General features: G+C 45.2%; 1 protein-coding gene across 2 annotated transcripts in view; it reads left to right on the top strand.

Annotated features, from left to right (window-relative positions):
* The first annotated feature begins 15,470 nt into the window (after window positions 1-15,470).
* The window catches only part of ATP8B1 (ATPase phospholipid transporting 8B1), a 148,438-nt gene continuing 138,615 nt past the window's right edge, over window positions 15,471-25,293 (top strand). The window contains exons 1-2 of one of the 2 annotated variants that reach the window (XM_043888797.1): window positions 15,471-15,598; window positions 23,551-23,629. The gene's annotated coding sequence lies outside the window, so the exon portion shown is untranslated. The remainder of the gene's footprint in view (window positions 15,599-23,550; window positions 23,630-25,293) is intronic. The other variant, XM_043888798.1, reaches the window with a different exon arrangement.

Here is a 25,293-nt window from a genome sequence, read left to right as displayed (position 1 = left end):
CTGATTTCAGGGTGGCTCACGGCATTGTCTTATGACCTCACAACCACCCGTGGGATGAGCAGGGGCAATGCAGGTGGTACCCACTGAGGGAACCATCAGAGAAATGCAGACAGGAAGCAGGGACTGTCGTTATCATAACCACCTTGTTATAAAACATTTGCCTCTCTTCTCCATTTCTGTGAAGCCACAGGAATGGGGATTGCCTTGTGATGCCTTGGGGAGGTGACATCCGAGGAGGCTGTGCTCATTCAAAGGAGTAACTGGGACATCCTTAGCCGGGTGTTTGTGGGGACGTCCAAGAGACTAACAACTGAACCCCAACCCTGGCACTAAACTAATGTGTTTTTCGTGGCAGCGCCGTTTCTTGCAGGGTCTTAGTTCCCCTACCAAGGATTGAACCTCTGCCCTCTGCAATGCAAGTGCCGAGTCCTAATCACTGGACTTCCAGGGAATTTCCTATTGGGTCTGTTTTTAGCAGGTGGCGTATCCACCTCCCCAAAGTGTCACCATCTTCCTCACCCCCTGTGCAGGCCCAAATAACGTCCAGGGCTGCTGGGCAGTCCCTACTATAGTCCTTCCTGTGCCATCCTGCAGTCAGAGGTTATTTTTCTCTTTCACTGGTTCTCCTGCAGGGTAGGGACCATGTTACTTGTTTCTCAGGCTCCACACATAGCACAGTGCCTGACCCATAATCTTGGTTTCACACTCCACTCAAGAACCATCACCTTCCGTGTTAGTCTGGGTCCTCCGAGAAGCAGCTGCCAAGATGGAATTACCTGTGCAAGGATTTTAACAGGGGAAGTGCCTTGGTGAGAAATGATAAGGAGAGATTTGGGTGATGCTGAATGCAGGAGGATAGGAGACAAGGCTGGGGAGATGCTTGGATTGTCCTGCCGTCTAAGGAAGATTCATCAAGATCATGAGGGGGAGTCCTTCAAGACCACAAGCCAAAGGCAGCTACATCAAGAACGTGTGCCCCTGAACCTGCAGGTCTTAGTACCTTTGCCACCCCCGCCTGCTGGCTGGAAGCAGCCTGTGGTCAGTGTGATCTTGGTGCAAACAGAGCACCCTTGGTCCGTTACACTTCCCACAGCTGGAGGTCTGCGCGTCCATTCTCGTGGCCGTCACTGCCGGCTCATTTCAATTCTGCAGCCTCATTGAGCTCCTCGGTTCACTAGCCCCACTTCCTCACCATCCATCATTCCCGTGAACCTTCATTTCCCTTCCCTGTGTAGGCTTCAGAGCCCATCCCTGGAACTGTTCCCTAACAAGCACCCTTAACTCTGCCGACTGCCTCTCACTCTGAGATGCTCACCTGGTCTGTTACCCACACTCTCCTTCCTAACAGAAGCCTCCTGTCATCCATGGTGTTCGCCAGGCTATCCTAAGCCAGGGGTTCTCAAACTTTACTGTGAGTCAGTATCAACCTGAAGGGCTTCTAAAGCTTGCTGGACCCCATACCCAGAATTTCTGATTTAATAGGTCTCCACGGAGACCCAGGAATTTACTTTTTGGACAAACGATCAGGAGATGCTAATGCTGCTGGTCCCAAAATCCCACCTCGGGAACCACTGGTCTAAATCCATCCTAGTGACCCCATGTCCCTCCTGAAGGAGGCCTGACTGAACCCAGCAAGCCCATGGCATTCCCTTGATCATTGCTGGCATCTGGAGGAAAAGCCCTGTGTTCCCTGGCTAAAGAAGCTTTTCTTGGGGCTTCCCCGGTGGCTCAGTGGTTAAGAAATCTGCCTGCCAATGCAGGAGACACAGGTTCGATCCCTGGTCCAGGGAGATCCCACAACCAAGGAGCAACTCAGCCCATGTGCCACAGCCATTGAGACTGTGCCCCAGAGCCTGTGCTCCGAAACAAGAGAAGCCACCGCAATGAGAAGCCTGCTCACCAACTCCCGAGTAGCCCCCGCTTGCTACAGCTAGAGAAAAGCCCCTGCAGCAACCAAGACCCAGCATGGCCAAAAATAAAGCAATAAAGCTTTTCTTTCTCTCCTGCTCTACATGCGTGAGGAAGCAAGTAGGCCTAATTGCCTCCCTTAGACCTGTCATGAGCAAGACAAAACTATGAGATAGAAACCCATCCATGGACAACAAAGTAGATGAGAAACCTGAAAAAAAAAAAAAGAACCTGGATCCTTGATGAACTCCTTGTGCCACGGAATCAGCCAACCTTGGAGCCTGACCCACCCCTGAACTTTCCTTTAAGTTAAATAATTCATTTTCTTATTGTTTAAGCTAGTTCCAGAGAGGGTTTCTGTTACTTGCAATCAAAAGACACCTTAGCTGAGGCAGCTAGGAAAAACCAAGCCCGGGTCTGCTGCTACTGCTCCTAGACTCTGCACCTAACACCGAAACAGCTGAATGCTTTTTTATTTCATTACACAAACCCAGTTGACTCAATTTACTTGAAAGTCGTGACCACAATTAGGATCTCACACGGCACTGAGGAATGCCTGTGAGTCCTCTGACGATTCCCTTTGCTATCCCCTTCTTTACCGTCTGCGAAGGTGGAGGCTTGTTGCTCATTCCCCAGAGGCTGAAACTTAACGCTCCGTCAGCTAGAAGGGTCCGGGCGGGGACGTGGAGGTTTGTGTCTGTGACGACGGTGGCCAGACCCCAGCGAGGGTGCGTCCCCTGGTCTCCCGCCAGGCCCCCAGTGCTCTCGTGAGCACCCCGTGGAAGCCCCGGGAGAAGAACTGGAGGTGAGGGCCGGATCTCCTTGTGTCTGGGTTTCCTCTGGGGTGCTGTACTGTCATACCCGCCGATACTCAGCCTCTGGTTACAATTTTAGCTGATTTCTTTATTTTTTTTGAGCTGATTTCTTCTTACCTGTTATATGCTGGCTGGTGTCTCCCCCTCCTGTGTTGGGCCACAGGTGTAACAGTCCACATATCCCACTTCAGGGCAGGTCCTTTCCCTCTTTGGAATTCCAACAACTTAGCTGCCTCGCAACATCTACTGTGTGAAATGCCCAAGGAAAGGTATCATGCTGTCTTTCACCCAGTTTTCCCTTATTTTAAAAGTGAAAGTCGCTCAGTCATGTCCAGCTCTTTGTGACCCCATGGACTGTAGCCTGTCAGGCTCCTCTGTCCATGGGATTCTCCAGGCAAGAATACTGGAATGGGAAGCCATTCCCTTCTCCAGGGGATCTTTGCAACCCAGGGATTGAGCCCAGGTCTCCCGCATTGCAGGCAGATTCTTTACTGTCTGAGCCACCTGGGAAGGCCTCCCTTATTTTAGGGTAGGAGCAAATTCTTTCCAACTTTCAGTAGAAGAATCATCACAGAGGTATTCTGAAGTCCAAATGAAGAAATGTAAGTGCAGTCATTGGAAAGATTCTATAGTCTTCATAGAAATGAAAGTGATTCCATTTACACAAAGACAGCAGGTAAGATCTGCAGGAACACGTTATGATTTGTTGGGGCTTTATTTGTTTATTTATTTTTGCCATTCTGCAAGGCTTGCAGGATTCTAGTTCTCCAACCAGGGATTGAACCCAGGCCCCAGTAGTGAAAGCATCCTAACCACTGGGCCACCAGAGAATTCCCTAGAATGCACCCTGCTTTGCAATAGCAATCAAGCAAACAAATAACAGAAACAATCAAAATTTCTGTTGACAGCAGAGCAGATATTAATAAATAGTGATATAGGCATGGAATGGAATAAATACCTCACTGCACTCAACCATGCTAATGAATCTGAGAAATATGTCAAGACACAAAAGAGCACATACAGTATGATTCCACTTATGGAAAGTTTGAAAACATGCAGAAAACTAAAAAATATATTTTAGGGTGTAGCATATAAAGTCAAGCTATAATGAAAAGCAAGAGAATGATTAGCACAAAATCCAGAATAGTGATTACTATTTTTTAAAGTAATAACTTGATAAAAAGCCAGTGAAATTTAGGATTTTTTTTCCCTGGGACAGCTGTCCTCATTGCTTTATAGCACTTTGGGGACGATCAGGTGTAATAACTGATGATGCGTTGGTCTGATTAGACATTAGTTTTCTAGCTCCAGGGGTGGAGCTTGGATCAGAAGCTTTCTTCCATGGTTACGAAGACTTCACTCAGGGACACTGACTCACAAACTATGAGGGCTTCATCGCCACCTTTTGTCATCCTGGGACCCCAGGGCTCTCTGGTAAAGCAGGGTGTGAAGGAGTCAAGTTCTCACAAGTCTAGCAGGGCTTGCTACATGCTGACTGCAGAGAAGAATGGGTACGATCGAGTGTGACAGCCTGTGCGCGTGCTTAGCCCCATCCGACTCTTTGCACCCTATGGACCGTAGCCCGCCAGGCTCCTGTGTCCATGGGATTTCCCAGGCAAGAAAGAATACTGGAGTGGGTAGCCATTTCCTTCTCCAGGGGATCTTTCCAACCCAGGGATCAAACCCACGTCTCTTGCGTCTCCTGCATTGGCAAATGTATTCTTTACCACTAGTGCCTCCTGGAAAGTTCAATACAACAGCCTAGGTGTCTTCAAAGAAAATTGGATCCCAGCTTGTCTCACTGGAGGAAGACCAGCCCTTTGGTCAGGAGGTCTCAGGAGATGGGAAAGGATGAGACCATCCAGTAACCCAATGAAGAAAGTTACATTTCAAAGCAGTATATATATATATATATATGTGTGTGTGTGTGTGTATGTATGTATATATATACATATATATACATAGGCTGCATCCTACAGCTTGCAGGACCTTAGTTACCCAACCAGGGATTGAGTGCAGACCTTTGGCAGTGAAAGCTCATAGTCCTAACCACTGGACCACCAGAGAATTCCCTGCAACAAGTATTTTGGTGTGGTCTAATCCCCCATCCCTTGAAGAGGCACCAGGGACCTCTGATCCAGACAGATGGAAAGTGCTTCAAGAAACATTTAACAGAGCACTGACCAGCATTTACCTAGGACTTACAAAATGCCAGGCCCTGTTCTGGGCTCATTATAAATATTAGCCCACTTAATCCTCGTAATAACCCTAAGAGGTGGGTAATATTGTCCCTGGCTCATGGCAGAGGGAACTAACCCATGGTGCAAAGACAGTAAGTGTGGCCTGGAACGTGGGCCGCGCCACCTGGCCCTGGGGCCCAGGCTCTCAGCCTCCGCCCTGGGCTGCTCCACGTCGCCAGCAGCTCTCCCCTGCGCCTGATCCATGGCGCCAGAGTGCTAAGGTCACCTGTTTGAATAGGCAGAGGGAGGGGTCTTGCCCAGCTTCCTCTGCCAGGGTGTAGATGTGAGCTTGTTTTCATAGAATTTACCTACTGGCCTGGAGCCAGTCGCTGGATTTGCATAGACCAGAGTCCAGCCCCGCAGAATACCACCCAAGCCTGTCCTTGGTTCAGACTCTCAACAGCCCTGGGGCCCAAATCACAAGAACGTACAACAGACAGGGTAAAAATGGGCACTGAAATGAGAAACTGCATGAGTGATCTAGTGAGGGCAGACGACCAGAAATTGGCAGACAGCACCTTGACGATCTGTGGAGAGCTCTCTCCAGGTCTCCACCTGTGACATAGGAAGCTGGATCAGGAGTTTCCAGACATCTTCTAAATCCCCTGGAAAGTTAGGGAAAAAACAGAGGCTTCTCCTCCTGACCCCCAAGTTCTGACTCAATACAGAAACCTAGGCACCCTTGTGTACCAACCCATTCATCCATGAATCAAGACAATCAAGTTTTTAGCATATACCAGGCTTAACAAGGGGCATCCCGGTGGTTCAATGGTAAAGAATCCTCCTGTCACCCAGGAGATACAGGTTTGATCCCTGGGTTGGGAAGATCCCCTGGAGGAGGGCATGGTAACCCACTGCGGTATTCTTGCCTGGAGAATCCCAGGGACAGAGGAGCCTGGCGGGCTACAGTCCCTGGGGTCGCACAGACTCGGACACGACTGAAGTGACTGAGCATGCACAGAGGCTAGTGAGGGAGAGTTCTGCTTTACTGTGAGTTTGCATTAATCACAGAATTAGAAAGAATTCCTAGCAAAATGTCAACAACTCTGATGTATTTCGAAGTTGATAATCCCCCGTCTCTCATAAAAATAGTTTTAAACTTTGAATGGGAAGGGCAGAGCTCCTTTTTAGCCTTTAGAGTCAGAGCTCACATGTCACACTCTGTATCAGGCCTGCATAGTCTTTTTTTTTTTAATGTGGACCATTTAAAAACTCTTTATTGGACTTGTTACAATGCTGCTTCTGTTGTTTACGTTCTGACTTTTGGGCCATGAGGCACGTGAGATCTTAGCTCCCCAACCAGGGATCGAAGCCTCACCTTCTGCCTTGGAAGGCAAAGTCTTAACCGCTGGGCTGCCAGCAGAGTCCCAGGCAGCGCACAGTCTTATCGAACAACCATCTTCTCCATTTTACAAGTGTAAAGTACGATTACAGAAAAATGATTATTTTTGCCACAAAGCTCATAGAGGTCTGTCAGACTCTGGATAAATACATTCCATAAATGCTTGCCATGTATTTCCATAGATTCCTTCATGTATATTCACATGCCCATTCCATATATCCATTCATTCATTCAACAAATATTTCCTGAGCCATTTGTTCTCCTTAATACTGAGAACACAAAAATGTACCAATTCCTGCTTGCTTACAAGTCCATTTCAAAACACCTCCAGTGTTTTCAAAACTAGGAAGTCCTGAAGAGAACAGAAAAGATCTAAACTCTTTCTTATTGAACCAGGATAGATCCTTGACTCTCAAAAACAAAAATCTTAATTCTGTGTTTTAAGAGCATCTGTCTTCATCCTACAGTCAATACAAAATTGACAGTTTTTTAAGAGTATTAATAGGAATGTTAATATCAAAAGAAATCTTGGAAAAGGAACCCCAGTAAAAGCAAAATTCAGTTCTAAGACAATGAGAGAAAATTATAAAAGACATCCATGTCTCAGAAAACTATTTTTCTCAAACCACACTGACAATAGTGGGCACTTGTCATAGTTAATGAGTACCACAGATGTACACAGCTCCTTCTCTGCCCTCAAACTCGGCATATCCGGGAAAGGACTCCTGGCTCGGTGTGGGCCACCTGAGCCGCTATCATGTTAATTCATTTAAACATTTATCATTAAAACCACTTTCAGAACAAGTTGAGTAACTTATTTTGACCCTCACTTTTTCATTTTGTCTGAGCTGGGTCTCTGCTGCTGCATGCAGGCTCTCTCTAGCTGTGGGGCGTGGGGTCTCCTCTCTAGGTGCGGTGCACAGGCTTCTCTTGTTGTGGAGGACAGGCTCTGGGCTTCAGTGGTTAACAACTCTCGGGCTCAGTAGCTGCGGCTCGTGGGCCCTAGGGTACAAGTGTTTTGTTTTTGATAGCCGCGTGATACTACCAGACACCATCATTAAAAGCTCAAGGGAAAAACTGACCCGTGCAGTTAGCTCTAGAAGTTTTCTTAGAGAGCCTTTGGGCCGAATGTCCTCTTCTATGCTTGAGGAGGCTGCAGGTCACAGCTTGCCCACTCCTCACCTGGGGCTCCTGCTCTTAGGCCTTTGAAGCTCCTTGAGAGAACAGCACCGCTCTGACTTCCTTAATGGAGACCGAAGCCAGGGAAGGGGAGGTGGGGCTTGGAGAGTGAGAGCTGAGCAGCCTGGGACCACACATCGTGAGCTGCTGCACGATGGTGGCAGCTTGTGGACAGGGGTGGGAGGAGGGGGAAAGAAGCCACTGACACACGTCCATAAACAGGCATTGAACATGGACACTGCTGCAAGATCCCCGTGTATTCAGTCAAGAGAGCAAGGGTTTAGGAGAGGCGAGACGTTTACACGACGGCAGACTCTACAGCGGAGACAGCATGCAATTTTCCTGAGTCCCTTCAGGGCATGCCGCATCTCTAGCTGCTTAGTCACTGCTGTCGTGTCTGAGTCTTTGCGACCCCATGGACTCCAGCACGCCAGGCTTCCCGGTCTTTCACCATCTCCTGGAGTTTGCCCAAACCCATGTCCACTGAGTCGGTGGTGCCGTCCAACCATCTCATCCTCTGTCACCCCCTTCTCTTCCCGCCTTCGATCTTTCCCAGCATCAGGGTCTTTTCCAGTGAGTCAGCTCTTCTTGGATGAGAGGAAAAGTCATGAACTTTATTCTCTGATACCGTCACCTATATCTGATAGACCTGTCACGTCATGGAATGACAGTTGGGAGCAAGCAATGTTAGAATCATGGTTGGAAGGGCATAGAGCTCCATGGTTTGCAAGGGTTATATGCAGGATCTACTATGTAGACAGAGTCTAGAGTCTTAACTTTTTAAAATTTATTTTTTCTTTTTTTGGCCTTCCTGTGCAGCATGTAGCATCCTAGTCCTGAATCAGGGATCAAACCCTGGCCTCCTGCATTTGAAGGGTGGAGTCTTAACCACTGGGCCACCAGGGAAGTCCCCTGGAGTCTAAATTTTAAAAGCCCTTTAGATGGTTCTGGTAGACAAGCTGGTTTGGGAAACACTGCTGTGGATCAACTTCTACTTAGGGTCAGAGTCACTTCTCATGCAATCAGGAGCGGTCAAAGAAGGCTTAAATAGTTCCAATGATGGGGAGCTTGAGAGCATCTGAAAATGATCCCCCAATGAAAAGAATATTTCTCTTTCATTCTAGTTTAGCCTTGGCCAATGATTGTTTGGAATCCTTCTACACCTTTTCAAATAAGTCACTAACAGTCATCTTACAAATGCTGAAATTTAGTCCTTCGATTCCTTCAACTAAATAGTTAGGCCAAATGCCTTAGAAATGTCTGTACACATTGACCCAATAATTCCATTTGTGGGATCCTGTCCTAAGGAAATAATCTGAAATATTTTAGACACAGCCCAGAAGATTATCACATCCTGGTTGGCCTTGCACAGAAAGCGTCTACATTCTTTTGTGTAGCATAGTGATGGGAATAGCAATGGCTACAATTTCCTTCTCCTGATTAAGGAGTCATATGAAGACAATCAAGCCTCTACTGGCTCATCAGCATTTTTCTCAGAATTGCTTCCTATGTGTCAGCTCTACTGGGCATCTTAAAGGAAGTAGAATATAACTACTGAAAAAATATTATGCAATTTTTTTGAATGTCAGATATTGGTTAAAATGTTGAGGGAACTCTATCCTCTTACCCTCCTATACACATTCATTCATTCACTCAACTAATATTCATTAAAACCTCCCATGGTGCAGACTTTGTGTTAGAAATGGGAATCTGATGAACAGACAAGGCATTTGCCCTTTTTGATTCTTAGACTATGTGGAAGAGGTAGACCATTGCCTAAAAGTGACGAGTCCTATGACAAAGCAGAGACTGGAAGTGGGGATAGGTTTGGTGGCAGCAGGAGAAGAGAGAGTATAAAATCTCCTTGGAAGTCCTGTTTCCAAACACAGTCACACTGGGGGTTAGAGTCAACATGTGAATTGATGGGTGGGGGACACAATTCAATCCATAACAGGAGGGAAAACTGAAGTCCTGATGAGGAGAAAATAAAACCCCAAACAAGTGTATGGAAGGGAACTGAGTGCAGAAATAATGTTCCAGGCAGAGGGAACAGTAAGTGCAAAGTCTCCCAAGCAAATGGCACGCCTGTTGAAGTGAAGATGAGGACGAAGCCAAGGAGAAAGGAGCTGGATGAAGGGGTGGGTGGTGAGTCGGCTGGTATACAGCTGAAGTTTGGCAAGGGCCAGAACTTGCAGAGCCTTAAAGACCATAATCGAGTATTCTAGACTTTATTTTATATGTGATAAAAAATGAATCGGAAGGCTTTTTTTTCCCCCACAGGAAATCAACATGACCCAATTTATGATTTCAGAAGATCACCATGGCTGTTGTCAGAAGAATAAAATATTGAAGGAAATAAGCAGGGAGATAAATAAGGAGGTTCTTGCAGAAGCTGAGGAGAATCATCATGATTGCCAACTTCAGGAAGAATGCAGTGATCAACTGGTAGAAACACTCCCGATTTGTTATTCAGTTGGGATAAGCATTGCCTCACGGATCTGATGAGAGGAACTGGAGGGAGTAAAGGGATCTAACGCCAGGTTGGAGTGAATGCAGGCGAGAATGCACATAGGGAGTCAAGCCAGAAACTATGACAAGTCTTTGGAGAGATTTTGATGTAAAGGAGACGAGAAAAATGACACATAACTGGGGTAGAATGTGGGTAAAGGGGAAATTTTTAAAGACAGGATCCAAAGAATCCAGTAAGAAGGAGGACTCTGGGGGGAAAAGGGGGGACAATTACAGAACAAAGCCTGGGTCAGGAATATCCCCTGGAGGATGAAATGGCAACTCACTCCTGTGTTCTTGCCTGGAGAATCCCAAGGACAGAGGAGCCTGGCGGGCTACAGTCCATGGGGTCACAGAGAGTCAGACATGACTGAGTGCCTGAGCACCCACACATGCCTAGGTTTCAGCTCCTTTGTCCAGAGAAGGATCTTATAGTTGTTTCTAGCTCAATAATGTCCCCATGATACTTTGACTTCCCCTTTCCAGTTATTCCTTTCTTAAGAATTCCTTTTGATAGAGGGTTTAATCAATTCATGTCATTAAATTAGTTTTGGCTATTTACCATCATGAGTCAGAAGTACCCATAAGACCCAAGTGCAAAAAAGGTGATTTTTAATGTATCTTCCCTGGAAGATTTGTGGATTTTGTTAAATTTACCCAAGATTTTTGGTTGTGGTTGGTTTAACCGATTCTGCTCTCAGTATACCATTTAAGCCACAAGCAATCAGAAAGCTCCTTCCCAGGCTAATGCAGAGACAGCTAGACAATTTTCTGATCCTATTTTCACAGCTCCCATCTTGCCTCTAATCCAAGGATTTAATTTTCCCAGCTTCCAGCCAGCTCTTTGTGAAAGCCATTATATTTTGTCACCTTCCCTGGTCTCTCAGTAAGAAAATCCCCACTTGTCCAATATGCTGGCCATTAGCAATTTGAAATTTTACCTCTGAGAGTGCTGCTTATGGAGAAAGGAGCAATTTGCAGTCCATTTATTGCACCCTTTGTTGTTTTAAAAATTTTAGGTCATTTGCTTTGATCCTTATTGCCGAAAGTGAATTGACCATTAGTAGGACAATATGAGCTGCTAAGTGGAATCTTTTGTAGATGAATCTAGAAGACCATTAGCTTTTCATTGAGGGGAACAATTAGTGTTTACTGTTTATTGTATAGTGCAATCACATGCATTTTCCCTCTAGAGGTTGTAAACCTTTAAAAGCATTGAGAATAGGTTTTTAAAGTCACTTGAAAATGTACAAGGAAGATGGAGATAGAGTTAGCAAGCAGGAGGAGGAGTTGATAGCCAGGGCTTTTATTTTACTCATGATCAGGCTGATTTACCTGCCTTCTAACTCAGGATATTATTCCCCTTCCCCCTGAACTTCTGAGTTAATCATAAATAATGTGCATCAATTCATTTCACCCTAAATGCAAATATCAGTCCTGGAACAAATATTTAAATAGTGCCAATCAGAGCCTTTTATGTTCTTTTATCAACCCCCAGAGTAAACAGCAGCTCTGAAAAGGCTTTCTTTTCTATGAATGCTATTCTGAAATCTGGCTTACAGGTTACAGGATTTGAACTTACCCTTTGGCTTCATCAGGGAGGAGAATGAGGCAAAGTGATGTGGCTGGGACCTGCTCTAGGGACCTGGGCACTGGGGAGTAAAACCCAGGTTTGGGATGGACTTGTACACACGCTGTAATTCAAATGGACAACCAACAAGGTCCTCCTGAGGAGCACGGGGAGCGCCGGTCAGTGTCACGTGGCAGCGGGTGGGAGGGGAGTTGGGGGAGAAAGGGTACATGTGTGTGTGTGGCCGAGTCCCATTGCTGTCCACCTAAAATTGTCATAACATTGTTAATTGGCTATACTCCAATACAAAAAAAAAAAAAAAAACAACTGAGTCTCTCAACTGCCAGTCTGCGGCTCCCCCACCCCTCCTTTCCACAGGCACTTATTTGTCTCAGGAGTGGGAGAAGCCTCTCCTGGCTTGATGCTCTTGCAGAGGACGGAGGTATTATAGGAGAAAAGGAGTCTTGTCTCATTGCCAGAACGAGGGAGATAGGAGTCTGTCTGTCCCTGGCTCAGGAGGCAGGCACAGAGTCTTGCTTCTCAGGAGTGGGGCCGAGTGGGAGCCTCTTTCACTTCAGTGGATGGGCGGGAGGAGGAAGAATCCCTTCTTAGACCAGAGTGGGATGGGGCGATCACCCTCCTAGAGCCTGAGTATCTGCCCGGGCCCTCCCCTTCCCGACCACCGCCCCTTCTCACTGGCTTGGGGCAACAGTCTTTTGATTGGACTCAGTCCCTCTACTCCTCCAATCCAGCACCCACGCAGCCCAGGTGGACTTTCCAAAATGGAGATCTGACCACTCTGTGCAGGGGATCTGCCGTTTGGCAGGATAAAACCAATGCCATGATATGACTTACCAGGTGGTTGGAAATCTGGATCCTACTGCTTCTTCAGTCCCATCGCTCCACATCCAAAGAGCCTTCCAAAAAGGGAACCCACCTACACTGTTGCTGGGAATGTAAACTGGTGCAGACACTATGGAGAACAGTCTGAGTTTCCATAAAAAACTAAAAATAGAGCTACCATGTGATCCAGCAAGGGTTTCCCAGGTGGCACTAGAGGTGAAGAGCCCGGCTGCCAATGCCAGAGACATAAGAGACATGGTTAGATCCCGGGGTTGCAAAGATCCCCTAAAGGAGGGCGGGCATGGCCACCCACTCCAGTATTCTTGCCTGGAGAATTCCATGGACAGAGGAGCCTGGCGGGCTACAGTCCATGGGGTCACAAAGAGTCGGACACAACTGAAGTGACTTAGCATGCATGCTCACGATCCAGCAGTCCCATTCCTGGCCATATACCTGGAGAAAACTCTAATCCAAAATGACTCATGCACCCCTGTGTTCATAGCAGCACTATTTACAATAAACAAAACATGGAAACAAACTAAATGTCCATCGACAGATGAATGGATAAAGAAGATGTGGTGTGTGCATGTGTGTATATGTATATATGTTATATACATATACAATGAAATACTACTCAGCCATAAAAAGAAAGAGAGAATGCCATTTGCAGCAACATGGATGGACCTAGAGATTATCCTAAGTGAAGTAGTTCAGTTCAGTCGCTCAGTTGTGTCCAACTCCTTTTGACCCCATGGACTGCAGCACGCCAGGCCTCCCTGTCCATCACCAGCTCCCAGAGCTTGCTCAAACTCATGCCCATTGAGTCAGTGATGCCTTCCAACCGTGTCATCCCCTTCTCCTCCCGCCTTCAATCTTTCCCAGCATCAGGGTCTTTTCAATGAGTCAACTCTTCGCATGAAGTGGCCAAGGTATTGGAGTTTCAGCTTCAACATCAGTCCTTCCAATGAACACCCAGGGCTGATCTCCTTTAGGATGGACTGGTTGGATCTCCTTGCAGTCCAAGGGACTCTCAAGAGTCTTCTCCAACACCATAGTTCAAAAGCATCAATTCTTCGGTGCTCAGCTTTCTTTATAGTCCAACTCTCACATCCATACATGACCACTGGAAAAAACATAGCCTTGACTAGACGGACCTTGGTTGGCAAAGCAATGTCTCTGCTTTTTAATATGCTGTCTAGGTTGGTCATAACTTTCCTTCCAAGGAACAAGCGTCTTTTAATTTCATGGCTGCAGTCACCATCTGCAGTGATTTTGGAGCCCCCAGAAATAAAGTCTGTCACTGTTTCCATTGTTTCCCCATCTATTTGTGGAAGTGAAGTAAGCCAAAGACAAATATCATATGATGTCACTTATATGTGGAATCTAAAAAAATAATACAAATGAACTTATTAATAAAATAGAAACAGATTCACAGACATAGCAAACAAACTTAGGGTGACCCAGGGGAAAAGGTGTAGGAGAGGGATAAATGAGGAGTTTGGGATTAGTGGATATAAATCAGTATATATAAAGTAGATAATCAACAAGGTCCTACTGTATAGCACTGGGAACTGTATTCATTATCTTATAATATGCTATAATGGAAAAGAATATGAAAAATAATACATATGTATATAGCATTCACAATGGCTTTGTTTTGGTTTGTTACATGTGTGTAACCGGGGCTTCCCAGGGGGCGCAGTGAAAAGAATCTGTCTGCAATGCAGGAGATGTAGGAACCCTGTGTTTGATCCCAGGGTTGGGAAGATCCCCTGGAGAAGGGAATAGCAGCCCACTCCAGTATTCTTGCTTGAAAAATCCCATGGCCAGAGGAGCCTGGTAGGCTACAGTCCATGGGGTCATGAAGAGTTGGACACGATGAGCACTCACACACATTACGTGTAACTGAATCACTTTGCTGTGTACCAGATGCTAACACAACACTGTAAATCAACTATACTTACATTAAAACATAAAAATTAAACAAAGAGCCTTCCCGCAAACTCTGTCCCTCTGCCCTGGGCCTCTGCCTCTGCTGCGCTGCTGACTGGAGATTCTCCCTCTCCCACCCACTCTTCGTTGTAATTACTCGTTTAATGTTTGCCTCCTCTGATATATTGCAAGTCCTATGGGGGCAGAGTTATGTCTTTCTTGGTTGTTGTTGTGTTCCTGTGCATGCTGAGTCATGTCCGGCTCTTTGAGACTCCATGGACTGTAGCCCACCAGGCTCCTGTGTCCATGGGATTTCTCAGGCAAGAACACTGGAGTGGCTTGCCATTTCCTTTCTCCAGGGGAGCTTCCCAACCCAGGGTGCAGACCTGCGTCCCCTGCATTGCACGCAGGCTCTTTACCACTGAGCCACGGAGAAAGTCCACATGTCCATCTAGCTATTGCTTTCTCTCTCTGCTTGCCTGAATTCTTGCCTTTCCTGGTTTGTGAATCTTTTTCTTTCTCTGGTTTGTGGATCTTCTCCATCAATCGACCAGTCTTTCTCTCTCTCTTTCGCTCATATTTTTCTCTGCTTCTTTTTGTAAAGTTAACATTCAAGCTGGATGACTTCGGGTAAATTATTCAACTTCTCTGTGTTTCCCTTACATAACTATAAATTGGAGATACTAATAGTGTTTCGTAGGGTTTACTGTTAAAATCAAAGAAAACCATCCATATAAAAAACGGAACAGGTCTCACCACATATGAACTCATGCCGCCGCCGCTGCTGCTGTTGAGATGTAAACCTCCAGGCCAGCCTGCCCCAACCCCGGTCTGCAGCCCTCGCAGGGAAGCAATCAGCAGAGATAGCCAACACCTCTGCCGAGACCCTGCGCTGGCCAGAGGTTTACTGAGCTCTGGTGGGGGCCCGAGGGGTAGAGAGAAAGTGCAGGAGTGTGTTAGCTGCTATGGGCTGGGTTGTGTCTCCACCCAGATTCACACGTGGAAGCCCTAAGCCCAGATTCGACTGCATTTGGAGGCGGGGCCTTTAAGGAGGTAATTAAGGTTAACGTTCTGGAATTAATGTTCTGGGTGAAGTTCGACTCCAGCAGAACTGCTGTCCTTATAGAAAGAGGCGGGTGCCAGGGAGGACAGGCCAGGTGAGGACACCCGGAGTGGGTGCTGCCTGCAAGCCCGAAAGCCAGAGGCCTCGGGGAGACAAACCTGTGGACGCCATCTTGTCAGACGTGTGGCCTTCAGAACGGTGAGAGAAGTCTCTGTTGTTTAAGCCCTCTGCTGCTGCTGCTAAGTCACTTCAGTTGTGTCCGACTCTATGCGACCCCATAGACGGCAGCCCACCAGGCTGCCCCGTCCCTGGGATTCTCCAGGAAAGAACACTGGAGTGGGTTGCCATTGCCTTCGCCCTCTAGTAGGTGGTATCTTGTATGGTGTGTGTGTGTTAGTCCCTCAGCTGCATCTAACTCGGAATCTCTGTGACCCCACGGACTGTAGCCCACCAGGCTCCTCTGTCCATGGGATTCTCCAGGCCAGAAGACTGGGGCGGGTAGCCTTTCCCTTCTCCAGGGGATCTTCCCGACCCAGGGATCGAACCCCGGTCTCCGCATTGCAGGCGGATTCTTAACAGTCTGAGCCACCAGGGAAGCCCATCTTGTATGATAACCCTCGTAAAGTAACTCATTACCCAGAGATAGTTGGTGGCCTTTGTTTTTGCTTTGAGAGGGTGATTCTTATGACTTAGGCAGGGAAAAAAAGCACTTTTTCTTTTAAATTTAGTGCCTGGAACAGGGTAAGTGAGCTCTAAGTGGTCATAATTGTTTCTTTCCTTTTTTTTTTTAAGATTTTTTTTTTCATGTGGATCATTTTTAAAGTCGTTATTGAATTTGTTACAATATTGCCTCTGTTGTTTATGCTCTGGTTTTTTGGTTGGTGAGATCTTGGCTCAGCAGTAAAGAATCTGCCTGCCAATGCAGGAGATGGAGGTTTGATGCTTGGGTCAGGAAGATCGCTTGGAGGAGGGCATGGCAACCCACTTCAGTATTCTTGTCTGGAGAATTCCATGGACAGAGGAGCCTGGTGGGCTACAGTCCATGGGGTCACAGAGAGTCTGACCTGACTGAACAGCTGAGCACAGGCATGTGTGAGATCTTTGCTCCATGACCAGGGGTTGAACCCACAGCCTTTGCATTGGAAGGCGAAGCCTTAACCACCAGGCCACCTGGGAAGGCACATCGTTGCTCCTCATATTCTCACCACTGTTGCTGTTGTGTTTGTTGCCGGTGTTCATGTTTCTGAAACACTCATTGCTGAGAAGGGGAACTCAGACCACACTACAGCCCCCCAGAAGGTACAGAGACTGCCCCCTCACTCCATAAGGGGTAAAAATAACTTTTGTGTTTTCTATACACGAGATTTTTTTTAGGTACCGTGGAGAAACAACATTATTAGTTTCACGTGTAAAACCATGATTTGACATTTGAGTATTTTGTGGAACGATGACCGCAGTGCGGTGCAGGGCTCAGGGTGCTTCAGCCGCGTCTGAGTCTTTGCAGGTTGTGGACTGGAGCCCACCAGGCTCCTCTGTCCATGGAATTTCCCAGGCAAGGATATGGCGTGGGTTGCCATGCCCTCTTCCAGGGCGTCTTCCTGACCCGGGGATCAAACCCACGTCTCCTGTGTCTCCTACATTGCAGGGGGATTTGTTAACTGCTGAGCCACTGGGGCCCAGACCACGATAAGTCTTAGCTCGTACCACGCATCACACATGGCTAGAATTGTTTTCCTGGGATGAGAATTTTCAAAATCGACTCTTAGCAACTTTCAAATATGCAATTCAGTATTACTAACTGTAGTCACCAGGCTGTAGATTACACTCTCATGACTTATTAGTATCTGAAAGTTTGTGCCTTTTGATCCTTTCACAAGCTTTGCCCATTTCCCCGGTTCTCTGTCTCTGGCATCCACCAATCTGTCCTCTGCTTCTATGAGCTTTTTTGTTGTCGTCGTTTTTCTAAAGATTTCATGCGTAAGTGAGCTCATGTGGTATTTATCTTTTCTCTGTCTTATTTCAGTTGGCATGATGCTCTTGAGGTCCATCCATGTTGCTACAAATGGCACTAGTTTGTTCTTTTTCACGGCTGAAAAATTTCCATTGTAGATATATTCACGTTTTCTTTATCCAGTCATCTGTTGGTGGACACTTAGATAGCTTCCATATCTTGGCTATTGTAAGTAATGCTGCAATACTATGAAGGTGCCTATATCTTCTCATATTAATGTTTTTGTTTTCTTTGGGAAAATACCCAGATGTGGAATTGCTGGATCATGCGGTAGTTTAGTCTTCAGTATCACATCTTATGTGAAAAAATTATCTTATCACAACAAAGATTGAAATTCATTCCCTGCCTTGTAAATGGGTTCCTGTTATAAAAGGTTAACTTCAGCCCTGTGAAATTCTGACTTAGTGAACTTTCCTCTTTAATATTTGTGAATTTCCTAAGTTTCTACAATAATGCATTTAATCGTCTTTTTGCCATTAGAAAAAGAATATAACAAAAGTTTTTTTTAAAGGAAAAAGACTGCAATTTTCTTTCATGTGATTTTTGAAAAATCAGAGTTGAAAAAAATCCATTTGGCATTAAGAAGAGTTCATATGATGCTGCTTCTCTTGAACAAAGCCACAGACTTCATTTTCAATGTATTATGTTTACCTTTGGACAGAAGATTGCCAAAGAACAGTGGGGAGGGCAGCTGTACTTTACATGCAGTTAGCCTCATAAAAGTCAACTTATTCTTTGCCATCTGTTACTGACAACACCTGCTTGATGGATGTAACAAAAGAAGTAGTCAGGGGCAGAGAACTACAGTTACACAGTTGAAAGTCAAGGTTGCTTCTTTGAGCTCATCAGATAGCAGTGGATTTTTTTCTTCTCAATAATAAATACACATGGTTCATGAATTTGAAATACTTTACGGCAAAAACTTTTTCAGAAAAAAAATTTAAAAATAAAATTAAAGCCATCTGAGAAAAGAAACCAACTTTTGTGGAGTCCAGTTTTCATCTTCAAGCCCTTGCAGGTCACTGATTTGTTTGATCAGTTTCAAGTGTATTCTCCCAGAATTTCTTCAGGCAAATATAAGTGCATACGATCTCATGCATATTTTAAGCTATGGATCACCTAAAGAACATGATACCTAGTGAGAATGATTTTCTTTCAGAGTTTTTTTTCTTTTTGGAATAAGGGGAAAAAAACCATTGTAGTTAATGTTTATATGGCTCTACTGTTCTAACAATAGAAGAGATTGCCCAGCCTAGTAAACAGAACTGGGCTGGGCATCAGGAAATGTGCCATCAGTTTAAACTATAACCCTGACTGCAGTTCTTTCCTTCAGCTGAGAAGGAGACTATGAATCTGCATGCAGGGAAAATGGAAACATGGCTAACACGGATGTATCATTGCTTTGAAATGTATAAGCTCCTGGGCAAAAAGAAGGTATTAATGATTGCCTTCATAAGGACCATGATATCTTCTAACGTTCCTTTGATGGATAAAGAGCCTTAAACTGTACCTCAAAACTATAAACTAGATTTGCAAAGCAGAAACACTGCTAGCAAGACACTGCTATCAAATGTAATTTTTTTTAAAAATTATTTTTGGCTGTGCTGGGTCTTTACTGCTATGAGAGCTTTTCTCTAGTTGTGGTGAGTAGGGGCTACTCCTCCAAGGCATGTCAGATCCTCCCGGATCAAGGATCAATCCTGTGTCTCCTGCATCGGCAGGAGGATTCTCTGCCACTGAGCCACCACGGAAGCCCCAGATATAATCTTGACAATGAATTCATCAACCCAAACCTCTTTTATTATTTGCAAATATCACTACCATTCAGTTCAGTTCAGTCACTCAATCATGTCTGACTCTTTGCAACCCCATGGACTGCAGCACGCCAGGCCTCCCTGTCCATCTCCAACTCCTGGAGTTTACTCAAACTTATTTTCATCGAGTCAGTGATGCCATCCAACCATCTTATCCTCTGTCATCCCCTTCTCGTCCCCCCTTCAATCTTTCCCAGCATCAGGGTCTTTTCAAATGAGTCAGTTCTTCGCATCAGGTGGCCAAAATATTGGAGCTTCAGCATCAGTCCTTCCAATGAATATTCAGGACTGATTTCCTTTAGGATGGAAAGGCTAATCACTATCATTAGCCAAAGTGTATTGAACTTCAGTGCTTTCTACCACACACAGCTGGATATCTTACTGGGAGACCTCTCTGGACATCTAGAATGTCTGAAAAGGCAGCCATGAGCCAGCCATAGAAGAGCTCTGTGGGCAATTGCTAAGGAAGTGATGAAGATGTCTTCTTTCTTTCAATACTGCTAAGGACGCTGGTTTAACTGAGCAGGATTTCACAGCATGGTTCTACATAAATCGGTATTTTATAGGCTGCATTTTAAAAACCTTATCCAGTATCTTTAGTCAGTCTAATCTATGGAAAGCATTTGCCTCATTTGTTTTATCTATATTATACATAACACAGATACTACATGTTATACATATTTTTCTGAACATTTAAAACAAAGTTGTAGACATCACAGCCTTTAATCCTGAAAGATTAAATATGTTTACTTCCTAAGAATATACATTATCATAGTACAATTACCAAAATCAAAATTTTAACATTGACACAATATAGTTGTTATTTGTGGATCTCCTGATCGCACCAATTGTATCGGAAATGTCCTCGACAGCAATTTTAGGTTTTTTTTTTTGTATGGAGTCCAGTGCAGGGTCATTAAATGCATTTGGTTTCCTTTAGAATGCAATAGTTCCTCTGCTTTTGTCTTTCCCAGTATTGGCATCTTTGAAGAACACAGTCGTTTTGTATGAAAAGGGCAGAATGAATAAGGAGGATGAACTCACTGGTAGCAAGGGGGTGGAGGAAGAGAAAGAAAGGCAAACATTACCAAAGGCGCTGCAGAAAAGCCTTTGAATGAGATTGATTTGCAAATGAGCATGTGATAATATACCTATCTAAATAGCTGTTTACATCAGAATAGTCCTGGAAGGTCTGCATTTATGATACACGTGTTCAAAATCTGAATGTATTGGACTCTCACTGCAGGATGTGTGCTGGGCCCTTTACACACGCAAAATAGAAGTCAGCTAAAATACCTTGCACTCTGAGATGCAAATGATATCAGCTGGAACTCTATAACACTTGCTGCACAGTAGGGGTGGTGACTTTCCCCAACCACCTCTAGCTGCGGTTGGCAGCATGGCTTAATTTCTTCCTGTGATCACCCCACCATGACTCCCTGGGAGAGAAGATGCGTTAACACTGCAGGGGGTTCCCTGGTGGCCTCGAGGTTAGGATTCTCTGCCCTCATCTCTGGGCTTCCCTGGGGCTCAGAAGTAAAGAATCTGCCTGTCAATGCAGGAGATGTGGGTTCATTCCCCTGCTGGGAAAATCCCCTGGAGGAGGAAATGGCAAACCACTGGGGAAATCCCGTGAACAGGAGCCTGGCAGGCTGCAGTCTGAGCATGACACATGCTCTGACCCTTTAGGGCCCACGTTTGATCCTTGCTTGGGGAGCTGCGATCCTGCAAGCCATGCAGTGTGGTCCAAAAAGAGTACCATTCCAGTAAATTGGGGGTTGGAACACGTTCTGTTGGCAATGGACTGGGTTTTTATTTCCCTCTATTTCATATGAACTGCAGTGAACATCACTTTGGATAAATTGTAAAACGTATCATGCGCGTGCTAAGTTGCTTCAGTCCTGTCCGACTCTCTGCGACATTATGAACTGTATCCCGCCAGGCTCCTCTGCCCATGGGGATTCTCCAGACAAGGATACTGGAGTGGGTAGCTATGCCCACCTCCAGGGGCTCTTCCCGACCCAGAGATGGAATCTGTGTCTCTTACGTCTCCTGTATTGTCCAACCTGTTTTTACCACTACCTCCACCTGGGAAGCATACATGCCCGGAAGTGAAATCCTTCATGAAAAGGAGTGAACCATTTTGAAAGCTTTGGACACATACACTGCCAAACTGATTTCCAAAATATTGTAGCAAAACACACCCAGCAAGCAGAGATTTCCTTTTCCTCAGCATCCTTACTGGTACCAGAGATAAATTTTTCTAACCTGGCAAGTGAAAAAATAATGCCTTGGTGTTTTACTTTGTGCTGAATTGCTTTTGATGAAAAATAAATATGGATGGATAGGTAGGTAGATAACTAAATTCCAAACTAAAAAGATGAACAATCTCCACAATTGAGATCAATTAAAAAAAGAATATGCCACAGAGTCAAAACATAAATAAAAATAAAGCCCCGAAGGAGAGTTTCAACAGTGCTGTGAGCAGGAACTGCATTACTGGAATGCTATCCAAGAATGATTTCAGACAAACAGCTTCTCATGTCTACATCTTAAGGAAAATTAGAAAACATGTGTTTTCTCTGGATTAGTGTGAGTTGTAAATAATACACGCAATACAGCTTGCACCTAACAGGAGATCAGCATAGGATTATGTACTTTTAAAAAGTCACATTATTTTAAAGACACACCTCAAGGGTATCAGATGTATCGGCAAACATGGAGAGCACAATAAAGGTTGAGTTCAGGAAGCGAGAGTCTTGAAAGATACTCATAACCCTGTGACCTCCACAAGGCTGAGCAAGCTCACTCCTCCTATGTGGAATCACAGAATCTATTTATGCTGCAACAAGATTTCCCATGAGATGTTTACAAAAGTAACCACAGTGTTCAACCCAGTTGATCCAGTTGACTGCCCACATATCACATCTAGATCCATCTAGCAAAAATCTAGAAAATCATACAACAGTCTACAAGGATCATACCAAATGTCTGAGGCTACATTTGGCAGAACAGACCACAGGAAAAGAAAAGGCGGGATAGATTTACAAGGAGACACGCTTACCGAAGATGTTTTCGAGGTGGCTCAGAGATGGAGAACCCACCTGCCAGTGCAGGAGACCTGGGTTCCATTCCTGGGTCGGGAAGATCCCCTGGAGAAGGAAATGGCAACCCACTCCAGTATTCTTGCCTGGAGAATCCCTTGGACAGAGGAGCCTGGTGGACTGCAATCCATGAGGCCCACGAAAGAATCGGACACAACTTAGTGACTAAACAACAACGATAATACTTACTGAAGCAAATTAGTATATATGTAAAATGTTAGTGCTATAAATGTGTCTGCTGCTGCTGCTGCTAAGTCACTTCAGTTGTGTCCAACTCTGTGCGACCCCATAGACTCAGCGACCCCATGGACTGCAGCCCACCAGGCTCCTCCGTCCATGGGATTTTCCAGACAAGAGTACTGGAGTGGAGTGCCATTGTCTTCTCTGATAAATGCGTCTATCCTGAGGCAATTTTAAATTTAAAAAATTGTTTTACACCCAACTGCAGTTTTGACTTTTTATTTTGAAATATGTATAGGATCACAAGAAGTTGCAGGAGAAAAAAAAAATGCAGGTTAAGTCAGCTGTACCCCATGCCCAGCCTCCTCTAGGGGTAAAATCTATGGTACAGCGTCAGTTCTTCCCTGGCGGTCCAGTGGTTCAGACTCAGCTTCCACTGTGGGTGATCCTGGTGGGGACACTAGGATTCCCCATGGCTCACAGAGCAGCTTAGCAAAAAAAAAAAAAAAAAAGAAGGAATGTTATAGGACAGTATCAAAGCCAGGAAACCGATGTTGAGAGGATCCAGAGGGCTTATTCAGATTTCACTAATTTTACAAGCACTCATGTGTATGGACTAGTGCTACAGAACCCGCCTGCCAATGCAGGAGATGTAAGAGATGCGGGCTCGATCCCTGGGTCGGGAAGATCCCTGGAGAAGAAAATGGCAACCCACTCCAGTATTCTTGCCTGGAGAATCCCTATAGACAGAGGAGCCTGGCGGGCTAGAGTCCATGGGGTCGCAAATAGTGGGCCACGACTGAAGCGACTGAGCAGGCACGCACAAGTGTGTATGTTGTGTGTGTGTGCGTGCGTGGGTAGGAGGCATCTGATGCAATTTTGTCACACGTCTGCCCTCACATAACCAGCAGCATAATTAAGATCCGGAGCTGTTCCATCACCCCCAGGCGGCCTTGTGTTGCCTTTCATATCTTCCCAGTCCTAACCTCAGCCCTGGCAACCACTAGTCGGTTTTCCCTACCTGTAATTTTGTTATTTCAGGAATGCTACATAAATGAAATTGGACAGTGTGGAACCTTTGTGATTGGCTTTTTTCCGCCTGAGGTCCATCCCGGTTGTGGCGAGTCAGGAGTCTGTTCCCTGTTATTGCTGGATGGTGTTCCGAGACATGGATACACTACAGGTGGTTTAACCAGTCACCTGCTGAACATCTGGGTTTCCAGTTTGAGGCTGTTGTGAACAAAGCTGCTGTGAACATTTGTGTACAGGTTTGCATGAACGTAAGGTTTGTTTCTCGGAGTAAATGCCGAAGAGTGCAGGTGCTGAATCATATGGTAAACGCTTGTTTCGTTTTCTAGGAAACTGAAAAACTGTTTTCTAGACAGGCTGCAGCATTTTATATTCCCACTAGCAATTTCCTGCATTGGAGAAGGAAGTGGCAACCCACTCCAGTGTTCTTGCCTAGAGAATCCCAGGGACGGGCGAGCCTGGTGGGCTGCCGTCTATGGGGTCGCACAGGGTTGGACACGGCTGAAGTGACTTAGCAGCAGCAACATTCATGAGAGAGCCAATGATTCCATATCCTTGCCAGCATTTTGTCTTATCACAGATTTTTTACTCATTCTGATAGGTGTGTTCTGGTATCTCGTGAGGGCTTTAATTTGCATTTCCATCATGGCTAATGATGCTGAACATTTCTTTGCATGCTTTGTCATTGTATATGCTTTGAAATGAACTGTCTGTTAATCTTTCTTTTTCTAAATTGAAGTATAGTTGATTTACAGTATCAGTTTCAGGTAGGCAATGGTGATTCAGTATTTTTATAGCTTGTACTCCCTTTAAAGTTGTTATAAAATATTGGCCATATCCCCTGCTCTGGGCAATATATCCTTGTACCTTATTTTATACATAGCAGTTTATACTTCTCTGTCTCTCTTTTTTAATCTGCAGACTAGCCCGTTGCTTGGTTTGATTTTATGTATACTTATATGTTTGGCCATGTGGCATGCAGTGGGAGCACCCACACCCTTCAGTGGGAGCAGGGACTGCTAACCCCTGGACTGCCGGGGAAATCCCGGAGTGAACCTCTTGATCTCCTACGCCTGCTTTGTCCCTCTTCTCTTCCCTCTGCCCACTAGTTTGTTCTTTATACCTATGAGTCTCTTTCTGTTTTATTTATTTGTTGGCTCTGTGTTTTAGTTCCGCTTGTTTCATAACTTACAGTATTTATCTTTCTCTGTCTGACATTTCTCCAAGCATAATATCCTCAAGGTCCATTCATGTTGTTACAAATGGCAAAATTTCATTCTTTTTATGGTTAAGTAATATTCTACTGACTAAATATACCACATCTTCCTTATCTATTTATTTGTTGATGGACACCCATGTTGATTACATATAGTGGCTATTATTAATAATGGTAAGAAAAAAAAAAACCAAGGCTGCTGTGAACATTGCGGGGCATGTATCTTTTTGAATTAGTGTTTTTGTTTTCTTTGGTGACATGCCCGAGAGTGGGACTGCTGGATCCTATGGTCGTTCTAGTTTTAGTTTTTTGAGGAATCTCCATTTTGTTTTCCATAGTGGCTGCACCAACTTACATTCCCACCAACAGTGCGCTAGGGTTCCCTTTTTCCAACATCCTCTCCTTTTGTTATTTCTAGACTTTTTAACGACAGCCGTTCTGACAGGTGTGAGGTGATATCTCATTGTGGTTTTGGTTTGATTTCTCTGATTAGCAATGTTGACTGTCTTTGCATGTGCTGTTAGCCATGTGCACACCTT

The sequence above is a fragment of the Cervus elaphus genome, chromosome 27 (genome assembly GCF_910594005.1).
Source record: "Cervus elaphus chromosome 27, mCerEla1.1, whole genome shotgun sequence".
Classification (NCBI taxonomy): domain Eukaryota; kingdom Metazoa; phylum Chordata; class Mammalia; order Artiodactyla; family Cervidae; genus Cervus; species Cervus elaphus.
The sequence above is the reverse complement of the archived record's forward strand: the minus strand, read 5'-3'. Positions and strand labels throughout refer to the sequence as shown.